This window comes from Echinops telfairi, unplaced genomic scaffold, assembly GCF_000313985.2.
Source record: "Echinops telfairi isolate 266 unplaced genomic scaffold, ASM31398v2 ScPeMD7_7420;HRSCAF=8458, whole genome shotgun sequence".
Taxonomy (NCBI): domain Eukaryota; kingdom Metazoa; phylum Chordata; class Mammalia; order Afrosoricida; family Tenrecidae; genus Echinops; species Echinops telfairi.
The window spans coordinates 50,731,667-50,750,387 of NW_022111320.1; the positions used below are offsets into that span (position 1 = coordinate 50,731,667).

The 18,721-nt window shown below is 40.2% G+C and overlaps 1 protein-coding gene across 3 annotated transcripts in view; it reads right to left on the reverse strand.

Moving 5' to 3' along the window:
* Nucleotides 1-18,721, reverse strand: part of RHOA (ras homolog family member A) — a 57,345-nt gene that overhangs the window by 37,974 nt on the left and 650 nt on the right. The window contains exon 2 of one of the 3 annotated variants that reach the window (XM_045297404.1): nucleotides 14,518-14,592. The exons of 1 other annotated variant lie outside the window; for it this stretch is intronic. The gene's annotated coding sequence lies outside the window, so the exon portion shown is untranslated. Of the gene's footprint in view, nucleotides 1-14,513; nucleotides 14,593-18,721 lie in introns of all 3 variants that reach the window. One more of the 3 variants, XM_045297403.1, reaches the window with a different exon arrangement.

Here is an 18,721-nt window from a genome sequence, read left to right on the forward strand (position 1 = left end):
CTTTCTCCCATGGAGAGGCTGGTGTCTCAAACTGCTGATCTGTGGGAAGGGTCCAACATCTAACCACTACACTACCACGGCTCCTATCTGTACTGATATAAAAGATTTTTTGAAAAGATAATGGTACCTACCATAAGAGGTTGCTTGCAATTATTCGAAGAGTTAATATGGGAAAACACTTATATAAGGTAACATAACAAATAAGTAACACTCAGCTAGATACTATTATCTATATTACATAATATACAAAACCATAATTTTACTTCTATATTCTCTATAATGCCTTAAATCAGGTAAAATTAGCAATGTATGCACTCACTGATTTATTTAAACTTAAAAAAAATAAACAAAGACAAAAAACTTAGCCTACTTAGTTTACAGATTAAAATGTGTTGGGATATTAGTTAATTTTCTAACTTTTTGAAAGGAAATTTTGAAAAGCTCAAGTTACTAAAATCAGTCACTCATGTTAAGATTTACTTCCTCTAAGTTACTTCCCTTCTTTTCTGTATTGGCCTTAAATCTCATTCTTCAAGTAGGAAGTCACATCTTTCCAAACAAAACTTTCAAGTGAATAATCCAGTGTATGAAACTCTCAGGGCCCCTACATTCCTGTGTGAAACAAAGACAAAAGATCCGATCATCTCTGACAAGCAGAAAGCCCTGAAGAGAAGCACCGTGCCCTTGAGAGAGTCTAGAGTTTTCAACGGCAATCCAATCTTCATCCATTAGGGAAGGGTGTGGTCAAAATGATAGAATCCCGAAGACTACAAATAACTTCCCCCATTCATTCAAGTAGATTCAAGGCAACCTACAATGAAGCTTTTACCCATCAGCAAGTCATTACTTTTTCCTGTAGCACCCCTTCTTGCAGTCTTATTAAGTACCCCTAAGCGATGAGAAAGAGCCTTACCCTGTGATTACAGTGAAGAACTGCGCTGCAACACCCAGCCCCGCCCACAGGCTCCAGAAGAGGAGGGCGTTTCTCAGAGAGACCCAGCTGGTCGGGACCCCTGGGCACACTACCACCACCACCTTCGCTTTACCAACTCTACTTTGATTCCCTCAAAATCTTGGTCGCACGCTCAAGGTGTGTGTCATGGGCATATAAAATCAACCATAAACCACTTAATACACATATTCATAACTGAGACAGAACTTATGTAAACTAGTCAAAATAAAAGATTGCATGGGAAATTAATGTTTATTTCCAAGTGGCAACAAAGATAGCAGTTTAGAATAGTGGTTAATTAAATGCACAGGCTTTGGAGTGAGGCTGTCTGGAAGCTAATCCTGGCTGTATCACATATTAGCTTTGTGCCTTTTTTATTACTAGCTTATCAAGTGATGATCATGGACTAAGACAGGTATGAAAGCTAAAGAAGATATTACATACACAGAACTTAAGAGTAGTAAACATTCAGTGTGAGGGGCCTTCAAAAAAGTTTGTTGGTAAACAGAACTAAAAAATAATGGAAGAACAAACAAATATCTTAGAATTCAAAACAAAGTTTGTTTTTTAAATTATTCCGTTTTTAAAGCTTTAAGAGCTGAAGTCGATAAGGTATTAATTTAAGCTAAACTGAAAGGTTAGACAGTCATCTGAATTCCACCATGACCCTTGACCTTTCTTCACAGAAAAGATTAAATAAAAAAATATTACTACTAGGGTTCCAGGTTGTACACTTGCAGGTTTATGCCAAATAAAATGTTTAAACATGTGTCCGTGATCTGGGTGGCTGCAGACACGCTCTTGTCAGTGACACACTTATCTTAGTCTCATTAGGGTACCTTAAAAAAATAAAAGTCCAATCTAATCAGGCATTTTCTGAGGGAATGAGGTAGGCCAGTTCAATTCAAGGCAGAGCCATCAAATCAGGTTATGGTGACTGTTTTAAGGGACCAAAAAATGGGTAATCTCTGTAAGATTTTTCCTGCAGGACCAGGAATGACCATGAGGGCTGCTCATTCGGGAGAAGGTTTTTGTTGTTGTTTGAATTTTAATAAAACGTGAGTAAAAAGCTGGGAAGAGTTGCACCAAGGAAAGTTCCCATCCATTCTGCAGAGGGTAGCAAGGCTGTCCTATGAGAATTTCATTGGGAAACCTTATCCCATATTACCCCACAGCTTTGATTAGACTCCTTCAAACTGATTTTTGTTCCCCACACTCAAAGGACATTTAAAAGGAACACAATTGAAGCCGTCATGAATGCCAAAACTGTGTTTAAACATGGTATAAATGGAACAGCACAGAATCCTTCAAGGGCGACTCAGTGATAGAAATGCTGCCTTCCAGAAGATATACACCCAGGTGGAAGACGGGTCAAAAAACAATGGCTTCTCATTTTGATGTTTTTGCTTAATAAAATTTTCTATAATTTTATAGCAATACTTTTTATTTACCCTTGTATTTTACCGTAACTCGATCTGCCTAGCAACTTAACGTGATCAGTATTTGGGTCCTTGGTTTCAAACAACTGAAGTCTGACTGAGTTTGGAGAAATCCAATTCTTTCACTATAAGATAACTTCTCTCCCACCTCTTCCTCATTCTTTCTTTCTTCTACAGCCTTTTCCTCTTTAAAATCCACTAAAAAGCCTTGATCTGTCTAGTGATTTATGGGCTGTTCCACATTAATGATATCAAATTCCCTACCAATCTCTTCCATCATATTACCCTGATCAAATGCTTGGATCATGTTCATGTAACTCAGCAATTTTTTTCAGTACCCCCATGTGTATTTTCCTGTAATTCCCTCTGAGGGAGATGCAATGTTCCAGATATATGGAAGAATGCTATATTTTTCCAGAAATCAACTAATGTTATTGCACCTCCATCTGATGCAGCTACTGCCTATGCAAAGTAGCCTGCAGGTCGGATGCCTCAGGAGGTAGCGAATGGACCTTTGTCCACAGGCTGAATCAGAGCTGTCATGTTGGGAAGCCACAAAGTCCTAAGTGCAGTTCATTGTTAACTCAATTTTGTCATTAAATCGGGAGTGGCCTTCTAATGGGCTTTGGGTCTCCACTCTGCACTCCCCCCATCATTCACTATGGTAAGATTTTTTGTTCTGAGCCACTGGAGATCCCCTTGCAGAGGGGTCTCGGGGAGGAGATGAGCCAGTCAGGGTGCGATGTAACAACAATGAAAAATACAACTTTCCTCTAGTTCCTAAATGTTTCCTCCCTGCTCCCACTACCATGACTAGAATTCGACCTTGCAAGTCTGGCTAGACCAGAACATGTACACTGGTACAGATAAGAACTGAAAATACAGGGAACCCAGGGCAGATGAGCCCTACAGGACCAGTGGTATGAGTGGCGATACAGGGAGGGTGGAGGGAGAGTGGGTAGGAAGGAGGGAACCGATTACAAGGGACTATATGTGACCTCCTCCCTGGGGGACAGACAACAGAAAAGTGGGTGAAGGGAGACGTCAGACAGGGCAAGATATGGCAAAATAACAATTTATAAACTATCAAGGGCTCATGAGGGAGGGGGGAGGGAGGGGAAAAATGAGGACCTAATGTCGGGGGTTTAAGTGGAGAGAAAATGTTTTGAGAATGAAGTACAAATGCGCTTTACACAATTGATGTGTGTATAGATTGTGATAAGAGTTGTATGAGCCCCTAATAAAATGTCTAAAAAATAAATAAATAAAACAATTTTTAAAAATCGGGAGCGGCCTTAATTAATTTATTAGACACACAGTAACTCTGCCTCTGTGGATCATTTTTAACTTATTTTTGGCATTTGGAGAGCCACCAGACAGACATCTGGGGTGGTAAAATAGCTACACTACCTCCTAACATCCATGCCACTGAGTGAGAGTGAAGATACACAACACTCTTATAAACCAAACTTTCATTATAAACAGTCACAGAAAAGTTATCCATCCAAGAAAAGTAGAAACAATTCAACTAAATAACTGCTGCTTTTGCTGAATCAGATCTTCAGAGTATTTTGGAAAATTAATGAGTAAATTCCTAAGCAGATAAAATAATCACAGTTTTAAAAATGACTAATTCAATGTGCTGGAGATAATTATAATTTTACCTCATAATTCTTCGAAGGGGCTAATTACGCAAAGGAGCAGTGATGATTATGGCAGGCTTTCTACCATTTCTCAAGCACTCAAGAACCAAAAAAGCAGTACAGCTTTGGATATGACAAATTTTACTGTTTTACTGCATCCATTACAGCACTGAGTACTCACTGAGCAAAAAATGCAAATGACAATCCACTTCCCAGGGTTCAATTAGAAATCAGAATGACTAAGCAACAGAAAAAAATGTTATGAGAAAGCCTCTAACAGTAACAATAGTCGCTAACACTTAACTACCTTGTTGCTATCCATATACCTCAATTATACTTTATTTAAAGTTTTTTTCAATTATACTCTTACAATCAAGTTAAAACTTTGTATTTTTTATATTTCTTTTTCTAAATACATGATTAAAAATCAGTATAATAAAGTTATTACAAAAGCAAAAATCCAATTTTCTGGAAATTGAACTTGGAAATTTTAAAGAACATTTAAATACTTATAAAAATCCTAGTGATTAGAAAAAAAATCCTAGTGATCTCAAGAAAAAACAACAGGACTGATGATTGGGGGGGCGGGGGCGGGAGGAAGTGTGTGTTAATAAATCCAGACACAATGGTACAAGTAATCTAAAATTGATTGCGAGGGGGGTTAGGAGCCCTGGTAAGGCTTGATCAAGGGCAATGTAACCAAGAGGAATTACTGAAACCCAAATGAAGGCTGAACATGATAGTGGAACAAGAGGAAAGTGAAGGAAATAGAAGAAAAGAAGTAGGAGGCCAGGGGCATTTTAAAAGGTCTAGGCATGTATATATGTAAATATATTTAAATATGACAGTGGGGAAATAGACCTAGGTACACATATATATAGGCTTAGTATGAAGGTAGCAGATGGGTCTCAACTCAAGTACCCCCTCAAAGCAAGAACACCTTGTTCTATTAAACTGGCATTCCATTATGCTCACCTTCCTGACGGGATCGCTGAAGACAAAGCGGGTGCATAAGCAAATGTGGTAAAGAAAGCTGATGGTGCCCGGCTATCAAGATACAGTGTCTGGGGTCTTAAAGGCTTGAAGATAAACAAGCAGTCATCCAGCTGAGAAGCAACAAAGCCCACATGGAAGAAGCACACCAGCCTATGCAACCACAAGGTGTCGATAGGATCAGGTATCAGGCATCATCAGAACAAAAAATCTCACCATAATGAATGATAGGGGGAGTGCAGAGTGGAGATCCAAAGCCCATTAGTAGGCCACTGGATATCCCTTTGCAGAGGGGTCTCAGGGAGGAGATGAGCCAGTCAGGGTGCGATGTAACAATGATGAAAAATACAACTTTCCCCTAGTTCCTGAATGTTTCCTCCCCGCTCCCACTATCATGACACGAATTCTACCTTGCAAGTCTGGCTAGACCAGAGCATGTACACTGGTACAGATAGGAACCGGAAATACAGGGAATCCAGAGCGGATGAGCCCTACAGGACCAGTGGTATGAGTGGCGAAACAGGAAGGGTAAAGGGAGAGTGGGTAGGAAAGAGGGAACCAATTACAAGGAACTATATGTGACCTCCTCCCTGGGGGACAGACAACAGAAAAGTGGGTGAAGGGAGACGTCGGACAGGGCAAGATATGACAAAATACCAATTTATAAACTATCAAGGGCTCATAAGGGAGGGAGGAGCAGGGAGGGAGGGGAAAAATGAGGACCTAATGTCGGGGGTTTAAATGGAGAGAAAATGTTTGAGAATGAAGTACAAATGCGCTTTACACAATTGATGTGTGTATAGATTGTGATAAGAGTTGTATGAGCCTCTAATAAAATGTTTTAAAAAAATGTCCTCCCAACCTTGGGTTTTGTTGAGGTTTCCTTTTGTTGGAGATTGTGTCAACACAAGTAATGAAAGGAAAGAAAGAGTTTTGGGTAAAATCTGAGTATAAAATGTTACACTGAGATAAGGGAAAAGCTATAAATTATAAGACACAAATTTATAAAATTATAAAATCCAAAGCACATAACCACCTTCTGCCAAAGCAATGCTATCCTAACATTCAGCCAATTAAGCCATGATTTCCTCCTCTCTTCTGCCTTAAATGCATCCCACTATGCATACTTGGATAACCTCATAATTAAAGCTAAGTCACTTCAAGTCCTCTTGAAAACCCTCCCTGAGTTCCCAAATTTCCTCAGGCCTCTGAGGTGCTCCCCTAGCATCATACATCTCATTGCACCACCCAAAGTTTCTTCCTGCCCAGGAATCATATTAAGTCTTACCATGTCACACAAGCACAGTTAAGAGTTCAAACAACAAACTGTTAAAAAATACATTTCCAAAGAGTAAGGAAATTTTATATAACCAATTTGCTATGCAGAGATTTTTAAAAGAATAAGGTTACAACAAGATCAACTATGTACAACAGTGCAAGGCCTACCTCTCAGGGCCCTACTTCAAATAGTCATCTTAAAAAAAAAATCACCTTTATAAAATTATAGCCAGTTGTCATCAAGTTAACATTGATACACAGTGACACCACTATATGTCAGGAGAAAACTGTGCTCCATGGGGTTTTCAATGGCTGATTTATCCAGAGCTGTTTGCCAGGCCTTTCTTCTGAGGACATCACTGGATAGATTTGAACATGTTGGTTAGTAGCCGAGGGCATTAACTGTTTGCACCACCTAAGAACTACCTTATATAAATTTCTCTCTACTGTCAGGGAGCCAATTCTGATCTATAGAGACACTGTAAGCATCTCTACAGGAGCAGACAGCCTCATAGCCAGAAACTTTAGACACGTAACATGCATTCACTGCCATCAAGCCAACTCCGACTCATAGTGGCCTTATACAGGACAAAGCACACTGCTCCTTAGGGTTTCCGAATCTTTAACTCTTTACAGGAGCAGACAGCCATCTTTCCCCAGCAGAGCAGCTGGTCGGTTTGAAGTGCCAATTGTGTGGTGAACAGCCCAATGCTTAACTCACAGTGCCACTCTAGCTTGGGTACTCCCTCTGAACTTATTTGTTCTTATTTTAGCCAACTGTAAGTCTAATAGGCCAGCAGGCCAGTTCACAGCAGTTTAGAGTAATGCATGCATATGTGAGAAAGAGGTCCAGCTTATGGCAAGGATGTATACACAGAAGATAGAAAATCCTGTAAAAGTCAGGTTCAGAAAATTCAAATGGGAGCACCTGTCAGGTCAGGACAGGAACCTAAAGGAAGGCAATAGATCCCAGAGGCAGAACTCATTACCCAGGTAAGCTTGGACCCAGAGACCACGTCGAAATCAAACCAGTGTGGTGAAGGTGATTCCACTCATGGAGCCCGTGTCCTGCTGCAAAAGAGAACTGGGTCCATCAAGGTTTTCAAAGCGGCGCCTGACAGCAATGACGACTGTAAAACCACTCAAGGGGAGCGAAGAAGAACAAGAAATATATATATAAAACAATAATATAAGGGTTCGGGGAGGGGGTAGATAGGGAATAAAGGGGAGCGAATTATCAAGGAGGTCAAGGAGAATGTTTTGGAACTAATTGTTATAACACGTATACAATATTGCTTGATGTGACTGAACTATGGAATATTATGATATCTGTAATAAAACGAGCTCCCAAGAAAATGATAAACTTTTTTTAAATTTTTTATTTTAGAAAGCAGGTTGTCAGGCCTTTCTTTTGAGATGCCTCTGGGGAGGCTCAGATCACCAACCATGAGTAGAGCTCTTACTCATTTCCCTGCACGCCCAGGGACTCCCCAGACACTGTTAGAAGAACATACTCACTACAGAAAGCAGGCCAGTTTTACAGCTTAATGTGGGAAGCTTATCCAGAATACACGATCACTAAAGTTTACAGCCACATTTTCTTTCCTATGTCCCCAATCTAAACACAAATGACTAGACAAAAGCTCAAAGAATACCCGCACTACACAAGTATCAGGTGTAAATAAAACTGTAAATAAAGGTCAAAATATAGGCTTTTCTCCAGACAGTTCCTTAAAGAACTAAGCTAATACTAGAATAAAATTCTTTTTTTAAAATCATTTTATTGGGGGCTCGTACAACTCATCACAATCCACACATACAGCCATTGTGTCAAGCACATTTGCACAATTGTTTCCCTAATCATTCTCAAAACATTTGCTTTCTACATGAGCCCTTAGTATCAGCTAATTTTCCCCCTCCCTCCCCACTCCCTCATGAACCCTTGATAATTTATAATTTATTATTTTGTCATATTTTACACTGTCCAACGTCTCCCTTCACCCACTTTTCTGTTGTCCGTCCCCCTAGAATAAAATTCTTATTCAAACAAATCTGGTTGAAAAGAAACCCAAACTTTCTTAAGCAACTCCCTTCTCAAATACCTTCCATACGCCAGGCTCTCCCTCTTTGCTAAGTATACAGCTCAGAGGACTGGAACACCTGCTGCTTCATTAAGTCTGAAGAAGAAAATATCTATTAGAGCAGTTGGCAGAAACCTGCCAAAGGAACTTCAAGTTCACCCACCTAAGTAAGACTGTGCTTGTTGCACAGGAAGTATCATTAAACATCTGGAGAATTAAACTGAAAACAAAATCATTTGTTTACAGACTGCTTAGGAAAATTATTGGCAAGGGGGCCCAAGCCACCATCTGTCCGTTTGTTTGTAAGGAGCTTAAGTCTGGTACTTGTCATTATTTAACCATCTTGGTCAAGCGGGTGCCAAGCGTCAGTGTCAGTTCAAAGACTCTCTTTTTTGCACCAGTATGAACTAGAGCTGGGGCGCAGCAGGCTGCAGACACATGGAGGCAGGCAGAGGAGAAGGAAGATCGGCTCTCCTTTCCTGCCAAGTAAGCGCCATCCCAAGCCTAGCTCCTTCTTTAGGGAAAGGGAGAAAAGAAACACTCCAGAGGACACACACCTTCAGGTTTCCTAGCGAATGGCAACAGTCACCTAGGTTAAAATGCAAATACTCCACGGTTAACCTTAAATGGATGTTAACAGAACCAGGATTTGACTGTGTGCAGCCCAATTCTCCACTTACACTGGTCCCAAGACAATGTTTGATAAGGGGAAAGACCAAGAAGTCAAATTGTGTGTGACATGCTGCTATAGTCCCTATATTTAAAGGGGGGGGGGCCACAATCACCATAACATATATATATAGACACCACATCTCTGAAAGGACACACAGGAAGCAGTTACAGTGGTTTCGGCTGAAGCAAGAACCCGGGCGGCTGGGAGACCGAGAAGGGCAAAGACTGCACAAGCTCCTCTTTCAGTGTATGAGATACACGCTTTACTTACCCTGCTTCCACACCTAAAGAGAAATGCTACTGTGAGAAAAGGAGGCCTGATGCTCTGGATCAAAAAGATTTATTTTTAAATTGTAAACCTTGCTGAATGATTTTATTTCTACCACATGCATATTTACTGATAAAATTTTAAGCATGTTTACTTAAACAAAATCACAAATCAAGAGAAATCATTGTAAAGCTGCTGAAGGAAATGTTCCATATCTTGACTGGCTAGTGATTACATGGGTGTATACATTTATCAAAACTTACCAAACTGGCATTTAAAATAGGGCAATTTTACTGTGTTGAGTTATACCTCCATCTGGGCGATTTCTTTAAACACGTCCCAAGATGACTCCAATATATAGCTCAGTTTGGTAACCACTGTTATAAAGTACCAGGAGCCTAGTCATAAAGCCTTAATTCTTCCTCCATGAATTAGTTCTCTGGGCACTACCAAATGCAAACAACTCTTCCAAATTAAATGCCACGTGTATGATTATTAAGTACTATAAACGGTACACTGAATCATAAGGTGAAGGGACATGTCTGGCATCAGGATTAAGAGAGAACCCCCGCAGAGCACTCTGTTCCAGCCCCTTTCACAGAGGAGGAAACCAGGGGACAATCGGGCCACACTGCTTGTCCAGGACCACCAGCGAGTAAGCTTCAGAGTGGGCACCTGTTTCAGTCCTTCTCCTGTGCCCACGTGCTTTAACTTCCTTTTCTGAATTTTGACAAGTTCTCCACAAAAGTCTCAACAACAATTAAAAAAAGAAAAAAGACAGATCCTTTGGAATGACCATAAAAGTTAACGAGATTTTACCCAGAAAAGATCTCCAAAAAAACTATGTACATGGTTATTTCCAACAAAGCTGCCAAATCGTGTCCTAAAATTATCTCCTGACAAAAGGACAGTTGTAACACTGTTTTAAGATAAAATACCCATTTTAACTTAAGTCTACTTCCTTAAGCTGTGGAAACCTAAGCTGCAAACAGGGTTAGGTAAGAAGTACCCTAAAGTAACATCAGAACATTTGCTCTCTGATCCACAGCAGCAGCAAGAGAGAACTACAGTCATCTGCACCAGACTTGCTCACATACAAACATCCACCAGGAGAACCCAGGGAATAGAACAACGTACGCATAATGAAAGCACAATGTTCTATCACAGGCTTGAAAACAAAAGGGTTTTCCCCCCTTCAAAAACTGTGATTGTAGTCCTGTATTTTAAAGCAACCTGGAGTTTTAACATTTAATGTCAATATTCTTTTGTTGTTCTCCCTTACAAAAACCATCAGTTCTTATGTGGGGACTGCGTTGGTGGGCATTAAGGTAGTCAACTGGCTCAAAATCTTTTTCCTGTCAGTTTCAGGAAACTACAGGTTGAGATGCCAGATTTCCTAAAATTAGAACACTTTGTGAAGTACATAATTTATGAATCATAATAGGCCAGAAAGAGAGACACAAAGCATGCAGAGCAGGTACATGATGGAAATAAATGTTTCCGAGTCCTGACACACACAGCTGTTCCAGAATCCTCTGGTTATACAAGGTGGCAGTGGCAGGTAACAGAGGGGGAAGGGGAATATCGCCTGCAATACATCTGCCTTTCCCACCCACTTGTTGCAGTCTCACCTCTGCTGTGATTTACCGGCAACAGTAACTCCTACAGCGACACAGAAACAAAGAGCAAGAACAGGAAAGCAAACATGGCTTTTCTCCTATTCGGTCGGGGCAGCAGCAAAGAATACTGTATATTAACTTTATGCTGGTTATCAATCAACTCCTTGTCACTCTTAAGGCAAGCAGTTGCCGGATAAACACAATGCACTGATGTCTTAGAGCAGCGCGTCTCAACCTGTGGGTCACAACCCCTTTGGGGGGGTGTCAAATGACCCTTTCACAGGGGTGACGTCACCCAAGACCATTGGAAAACCCCTATTTCCAATGGCCTTAGGAAGAGACACCCCTCCCCTCTCCCTCTCCAGGCGGGTCCGCCCACATGCAGATGTGCCCACATCCGAGTACCCAGCGTGAAGACTGTTGCCCATGCTACACCATGCTTCAAGACAAAATTTCATTTATTTGTCATTAGAAATAAATATTTCACAATATATAATTACATATTGTTTTTTGTGATTAACTGCTATACTTTCATTCTGTTCAATTTGTAACAATGAAACTACATCCTGCATATCAGGTATTTACATACATGATGATTCATAACAGTAGCAAAATGACAGTTATGAAGTAGCAACGAAAATGATTTTATGGTTGGGGGTCACCTCAACATGGGGAACTGTATTAAAGGGTCGCAGCATTAGGAAGGTTGAGAACCACTATCTCAGAGGAAAACTCTACTTGAACAGGGAGAAAACATGGGCTCTAGGCACTGCACACATTAATTCACTTAAAATTGCTACAACATAGGTGTTATCTCCCTTTCAGAGATGTAGGTCAAATAAAACAACCTGCTTAATGCAATATTTATGATAAAAAATCTGACTTTATTTTTCTTTAATGTAATGATGTAGAAATAAGTGAGCATACATTCTGCCCTGTATCCAGACCCTGTTTTCTGACTGAGGAGTTAATTCAAGTTTCCTGGATCAGCAACACTGATACCAGGGTGCCACTGGCCTGGCTCAGTTGTCCCTTACAGCCAGCAGCTACATAAGGCTGATGTCTGGGACCTGCTCAGGACCTTTAGAGGATATGCATGTCTCCAATTTATCAGCAGAGTCCATCAGCACCCATTTAGAATGTAAGTGGGGTTCAGAAAGTTCATAGGAAAAGTGAGATTTCTACTTTTTTTTGAAGCCCCCTCATATATTCTGAATCCCACCACTTCTCACCAATCCCATTGTTAACCTTACTTGTCTAGGTCACTGCTTCCATATTTGCCTCTCTACAATCTAACCTCCATTCATAAAACCAAACTCACTGCCATGAGTCCATGCTCGGTGACCCTATAGGAGAGGGTCGACCTATCTGCCCCCTGTGATTTCTGAGATTGTCACTCTTCACAGAAGGAGAAAGACCCCTCTTCTGTGGAGTGGCTGGTGGTTTTGAACTGCTAACCACTATGGTCAACGGGGCTCCATTGTCTAATCTTCACAGACCACCTTATTCCCATTATAAAAACTCTTCAATGGTCTCCAATACTTCATATAAACGAATTTCCAACTGGTCACCTCTACATTTCTTCCACTCTTTCCCCATGTTCTCTTCGCACCAGCGATTCAAGCCTTTTTGCTGTTCCCTAGACAACGGCAAGCTCAGTCTCCTCTCAGGTCTTTGCACTTGTCTTCTCCATGCTTGTGGAACTCTGCCGTCCTTTTTTGCTTAACCCCACTGTCATGGAGTTGATTCCAACTCACACAACCCTATGTGGGATTTCCAGGACTACAAATCTCCATGGGACCAGAGAACCTCCACTTTCTGCTGAGGAGCATCTAGTAAGTTTGAACTGCTGACCTGCGGTTAGCAGTCCAACACGTATCTCAGGGTTTTTTCTTGCTGTGGTCCAGGTCAATGACTTTTTGTCACCCTCAAACAGTATTAAAGGAATACCTATCTGACTGAAGTAAGTAAACTGTCCTTAACCTCACCTCTTTTGTAGATGTTATTCTTCTTATGGTAGTTACCATCCGTTAAGTTGTACTGCACCAAAGAAACCTTGTTTACGTTGTCAATGATGAGTCTCCCCACCGGAATGAAAACTCCATGAGGGCAAGTGTTGCCTTTGTTTTCTTCAGAGGTGGCCTGGAGCCCACCCATCAACCAGATTCCTGGTACATGGAAGCTATTTGGCAACTATTTGTTGAATGAATGGATCCTGACTAAGCCGTAAGCTAGCTTGGCCATCCAACTTGATACTAGCCGAGGAGAACAAAGCCAATACAGCACAAGGTGCCTTTACTACAAGGCAGTCATTCTCATCAAAAGAGAAGATGCATTCCCAAGTTAGTTTGCGTCTCCACTGACAGAGTTCCTTCAGGTCAAAGAAGAACCAGGAAAGGTAACCAAAGTGAGACTAGGATGTCTACTGTGGTATCAATTAAATGAAGAAACTTTAACCGCCAGTTATTTCTAACCAATGTAAAGTTGATGAACAGCACCTGGACAGGTTGCTATACCATTTCCAAGTCTGTGTCACTGCTGACTACTCGAATAAGAGGAAGAATTGTCCTCTGATCTTCATTCTCTAGTGAGTTCATTTGCTATCTCCACAGTACAAAAGACTGGATAGTGCAATCAGTCAAGAGCTCAGCTACTAATCAAAAAGTTGACAGTTCAAACACACCCATCCAGAGGCTCCTCAGAATATAGGCTTCTGAGAGGTCAGCCTGAAAACCAGCTTAGTCTGCAACCCATGAGGCCACTATGAGTCAGCATCTACTTGTCAGAAACTTTAAAAAATACACAATACAATTAACTGCATGGATGTTCAAGCCACTTGACCTAAAAAGTGTAAGCATAAAAATGATAGAAAGAATAGGTTGGTTTTCTAGCAGAAGACAAGTACCTTGGTAATACGAAAGTTTAGCTCCTTAAAGACTAATAATAAGCAAGAGAGGTTCTGAGATACACCGTCATTAAAAGAAGGGAATAGGAGAGAAGTCAGGAGTGTCTTTGGGAGCTATGGAAACAGGCCATCCGAATTCTGGAGGAAGAGAAGACCTCAGTGGTATGCCCTCCCCTCCACCGAGACCCCCTTTTAGCAGAAAAGCATAGTGACACACAGCATAAAGGAGATCAGCCTCCCGTCAGTGTCCTACGAAAAATCCATTCAGTACAAGTGGCTTTCAAAAAGTCTGTGAAAAAACTATCAACAAAAAACTGTATTTTACTTCCATTTTTCCACCAACATTTTGAAGTCCTTTTTATGAGCCCGAAGGGTAAGCATTTAATGTACAGTAACGAGGAGGGGGCAGGTAAAACTAGAGCACAAAATGGATCACAATGAAAGCACACAACGAAAGCGAAGGCCGACCCACTGTAAAACACAGAACGAATGTCAGGCATCAGCCTGTGTGGAAGTTAGCAAAGAGGAACCCAACTGGCTGGAAAGCTTTCATCAAAAATGAAGCATTTTCATAAAAATGTACCCACATTTCCGTAAAACAGATATTAATAAGACTCTCTCCCATTGGGAAAGAGAAACCGACAGAAGTATCTATTTACATACCTCACAAATGTGCTGCAAGATGTGCAGTCTGTGCGGCAGAAGTTCTACAAAGTACCTTGAACTTCTCAGATGAAAGGCACTATAAAAATATTACAAAACACCATGAGTTATGCCTACCTGCTGTACATGGAAAAATTAAGTACAGGGTGTAAATTGGGCTTGCCCAAAGTTCCCTGAAGTAATTCAGAGTCCCCAGGAAAGGGAAAATACATACAAACATTCTCACTGACGGGTCATAGTTTATTGATATAAAATTCACTACCATCCACTTCCAGAGTTAAGTAACTTTAAAAAAGAATTGTGTACACATCATCACAATCAGTTCTCGAGTTCCCTCTTGCCTCTCGCTTCCATTATTTGCTCCCACTTCCCCCTCACTCCCCTCCCCCATCCCCAATAGACCCTTGCTTAGTTTTTGTCTCTCGGCGACCACCTGTTTCGTACACTGGGAAACATAACAGAAACCAGAAAAGAAAAGTAGAATAAATAAAAACGAAGAGGAAGAAAGAAAAGACCACCAGCAAATTAAAATAAGCCATAGGGAAAATGTCTATCATGGAATGAGGTATTTAAACCTAGTCTTGACCCCTTCTCACTTAACACAAAATACACAAAATCAACTGGTTGTGATATTTAAATCACTGAATTGTATTGTGCGCAAAGTATATGTCAATGAAATGGCTGAAAAAAAATGTACACAATCAACCTTATTTTCTGAATAATATAAATTCCTGTGCCTTTCTGGAGCAAAACTCAAAAAAGGCTGATGAATTTTATGTAAATGAATTTCCCTTAACATTTTATTATGAAAATGTCCAAACACAGTAAGGTTAGAAGACTCTTACACTGAGTATCTGTAACCCTAAGGCAGCCTGGTGGCGCTGACGTGTAAGTGTTGGACAGGTAACCCAAGGACAGTACTTCAACCACTAGTCACTCCAAGGAAGGAAGATAAAGCTGTCTGCTTCCATAAGGATTTACTGCTTCAGAAGCCCAACATAGACAGGTCTGCAATGAGCAGAGATCAACTGGATTGCAGTAGTTATGGGTGTGTGTGTAATGATTACACATTGAGCTAATTGCAAGGCCAGCAATTTGAAACCACCAGCCGCTCCAGGATGCTACTTTACTCCCGTAAGGAGTTAGTCTTGGAAACTCAAGAGGCAGTTCAACCCTGTCCTATAGGGTCATGAGGAGTTGGCATCAGCTCGATGTCAGTGAGTTTGGTATCCTACTACCTAAATGCTACCATGAACATTGTTTTTATCTGTGATGAAAATATACATAATAGAACGTTCAACAATTGAGCAATTTCTAAATGAATTCAGTGATATGGATACATTATGTTGTGCAACCATTATTACTATGCTTTTCAAAATTACGCTGCCACCCCATGAATTTTATTTTATAGTTAATTTACTTTTTAATAATCACAGAGAAATGACAGGCTGAAAGGTAACTGGCAGAAAATCAATGACTTTATAAAAACAGGCTGAAGTCAATGAAGAAATTCTACTTATTAGGAAATCCTTCTGATTTTTTTTATCAGAAATAGTGTTAAGAGCACTGCTCAAAGTTATAATGGATTTAACATTTACTCTTATTCACAGCAACTGATTCCAATTTTATTAGTTTAGTATCAGATTATGTCATTTTTTGCTAAGAAATTATTTCCTATCTCAGAACAAACACAAAGGACTTCCCATGGTCCTATAAAAGCCATGTACGATCTAGTCCCCGGCCACCTTTCCAACATCATCTTCCCTCTTTTCCCTTCAGCCATCCATTGCATTAGCTGCCTTATGGTCGTCACCTGAATATTAAGATACTGTGATAAATATACATAAACCCACATTTTATGACCCCCAAACAAAATAAAACAAAAACCCAAGCTCCATTTGGTAAGAACTGTACAGCCAGCCCTCACATTTTGATAACTGGCTATAAATATGTGTCCAGAATTATTTGGAGGAAGCATCCATCACCAGGCTAAAACCAACATCCGGAATGAGCAGCTTCAGCATCTATCAGATTTTCAGTCACATGAATACCATAATTACCAGTATATGAGGCCATCACTTACTTAATGCTACAGCACCAGAGATTAAAACGACTCACTTGAAATAGAAAACACTTGAAACAGGGACTTTACAGTAATTACTGACTTTAAACTGTCTTTGAAATTTTATTAATTTCAAAAATACTTGCTAGTGAGCATGTCTCCAAGGAGCAGAAAATGGTGAGATGTACATTTAACACTAATATGCTTAAAATTTAAAGTGCAGGCAAAACTGAGTTCCACTAACTAGACTTAAGAGATAAATGAAGTAGAAGGAAGGTTAGAATCATTAGGGAGTTTTTAAAACAAGTAGTATTTGGCCATTTTAAAATTTACTGGTAAAACAATAAAATTTACAGGTTATATATTGTTTGTCACTATGAATTAGACATACACTTCAACTCAAGGTCCTATCTACAGAAGCTCATCAAACCCAAGTCAGGCCTCTCAGAAGCTGAATTAATAGTTAACAAATTTCAGCTCTAGGACAATTAATACAGCCCACAGTTAGCACCCTAGCTCCTCCTGTCACTGCTTGGACCTCACCCCATGGACAGGAAACACCAAGATACACCTGCTTTCACTGCCTAGTAACTTACACTGCCACATGACCAGGATAAACTTTTTAAGAGTTAAGTGACTTAAGAAGGAATCAGGACCATGAAAACATAACAAAACCACCACCACTCACCCACACAGGCATACTAGGGAGGGGAGGCTGTTTAATTGATGTAAGCAGTCTCTCCACAACTCACCCAAATCTGTACTCAAAAAGGTCTATCCACCCACCCACTAACATCCATCAGTTAGGACGCACAGCAACCCTATCAGAGCAGGGGCAAAGTGCCCCAGTAGAGTGTACAAGGCAGTAATCTTTATCCAAGCAGACTGCACATCTTGCTCCCTCAGAGCAGCTGAAGAATTCAAATGTCCTGTGCTTTAATCACTGTGCCACCCAAGCGCCTTTAAAAGGCCTACAGTAACCAGATAGAACTTTAGTCTGGAAGAAGTTGGTCCATCCAGAAAACCCAAGGATCTGAAGTCAGGATTAGGCCATCCACTGACCCTTTTACACATTATCTGTTTCATTATTAGACTGCTGCAAGACCACCCAGATACAGAGGAGAATAGATCTCTTTGGAGAAAACAGAGGCTATCAGTCTAGGCCTAAAACCTGATTCAAAGCATGTTCCATGTTGTATTTTTTCACAATCACCAAGAGCTACCGGGGGTTCCATGTATCAAGAGTAGATGGAACTACCAACAATGTAACAATAGAGCCTCAGAAGTCATTCTTTACCATTAAGAACGAATCTTTATTTTTAATCCAAATAACGTCCCTTGTGCCACATGCTCAAAACAATATCCCCACTAATTTAATTCCGCCTAAGGTAACAATCACGTACATGTCCATGCCACATTTGGGTGGCAAAAGTATTCTTTACATACGCAAAATTTTTTTACTAAACACTCCCATCATAATCCATACATTCATCCTTTGTGTCAAGCACATTTGTACATACGCTACCATCATCATTTTCAAAGCATTTTCTTTTGACTTGAGCCCTTGATATCAGCTCATTTTTCCCCTCCTCCCTCATTAACCCTTGATGAGTTATAGATTATTTTATCTTACATCGCCTACACAAAAAAAATTTTAAAGAATGTTTTAAAACAAAAGGTATTTCCCCCATCATTTTTGCCAAGGATTATAATATGATGAAAGCACTTGACCCTCTCAAAAAAAAACAACTTTTAATTTCAAAAGGGTGTCTTAAAGGCAACAAGAACCAGATTAAGCCACAAAGTTAAAATTCTTGAATTAGGAATATTAAAAGCACAAGTGTAATTGTTATTTACCTTCTCTGTGAGTAATTTTTCTAAACTACCAGCTTTTGACCGAATCGATTTGAGTGCAAATAGTCGTATTTAATGACGACTACTGATTGTAATTGCGGTTCCACTCAGCAACGAAGGGCAAACCAAGACATGGACTAAGTAAAGCTGCACACTAGTTTTCATATGAGAAGTGCTCTCTTCAACTGCAAATGTCCTTTCCTTTCTTTCCCACAATACTGATAGCTCAGACCCCTCAGTTTACAACACAACCGCTTACTTGCACAATCTCCAAGAATACTGCATTTAAAAG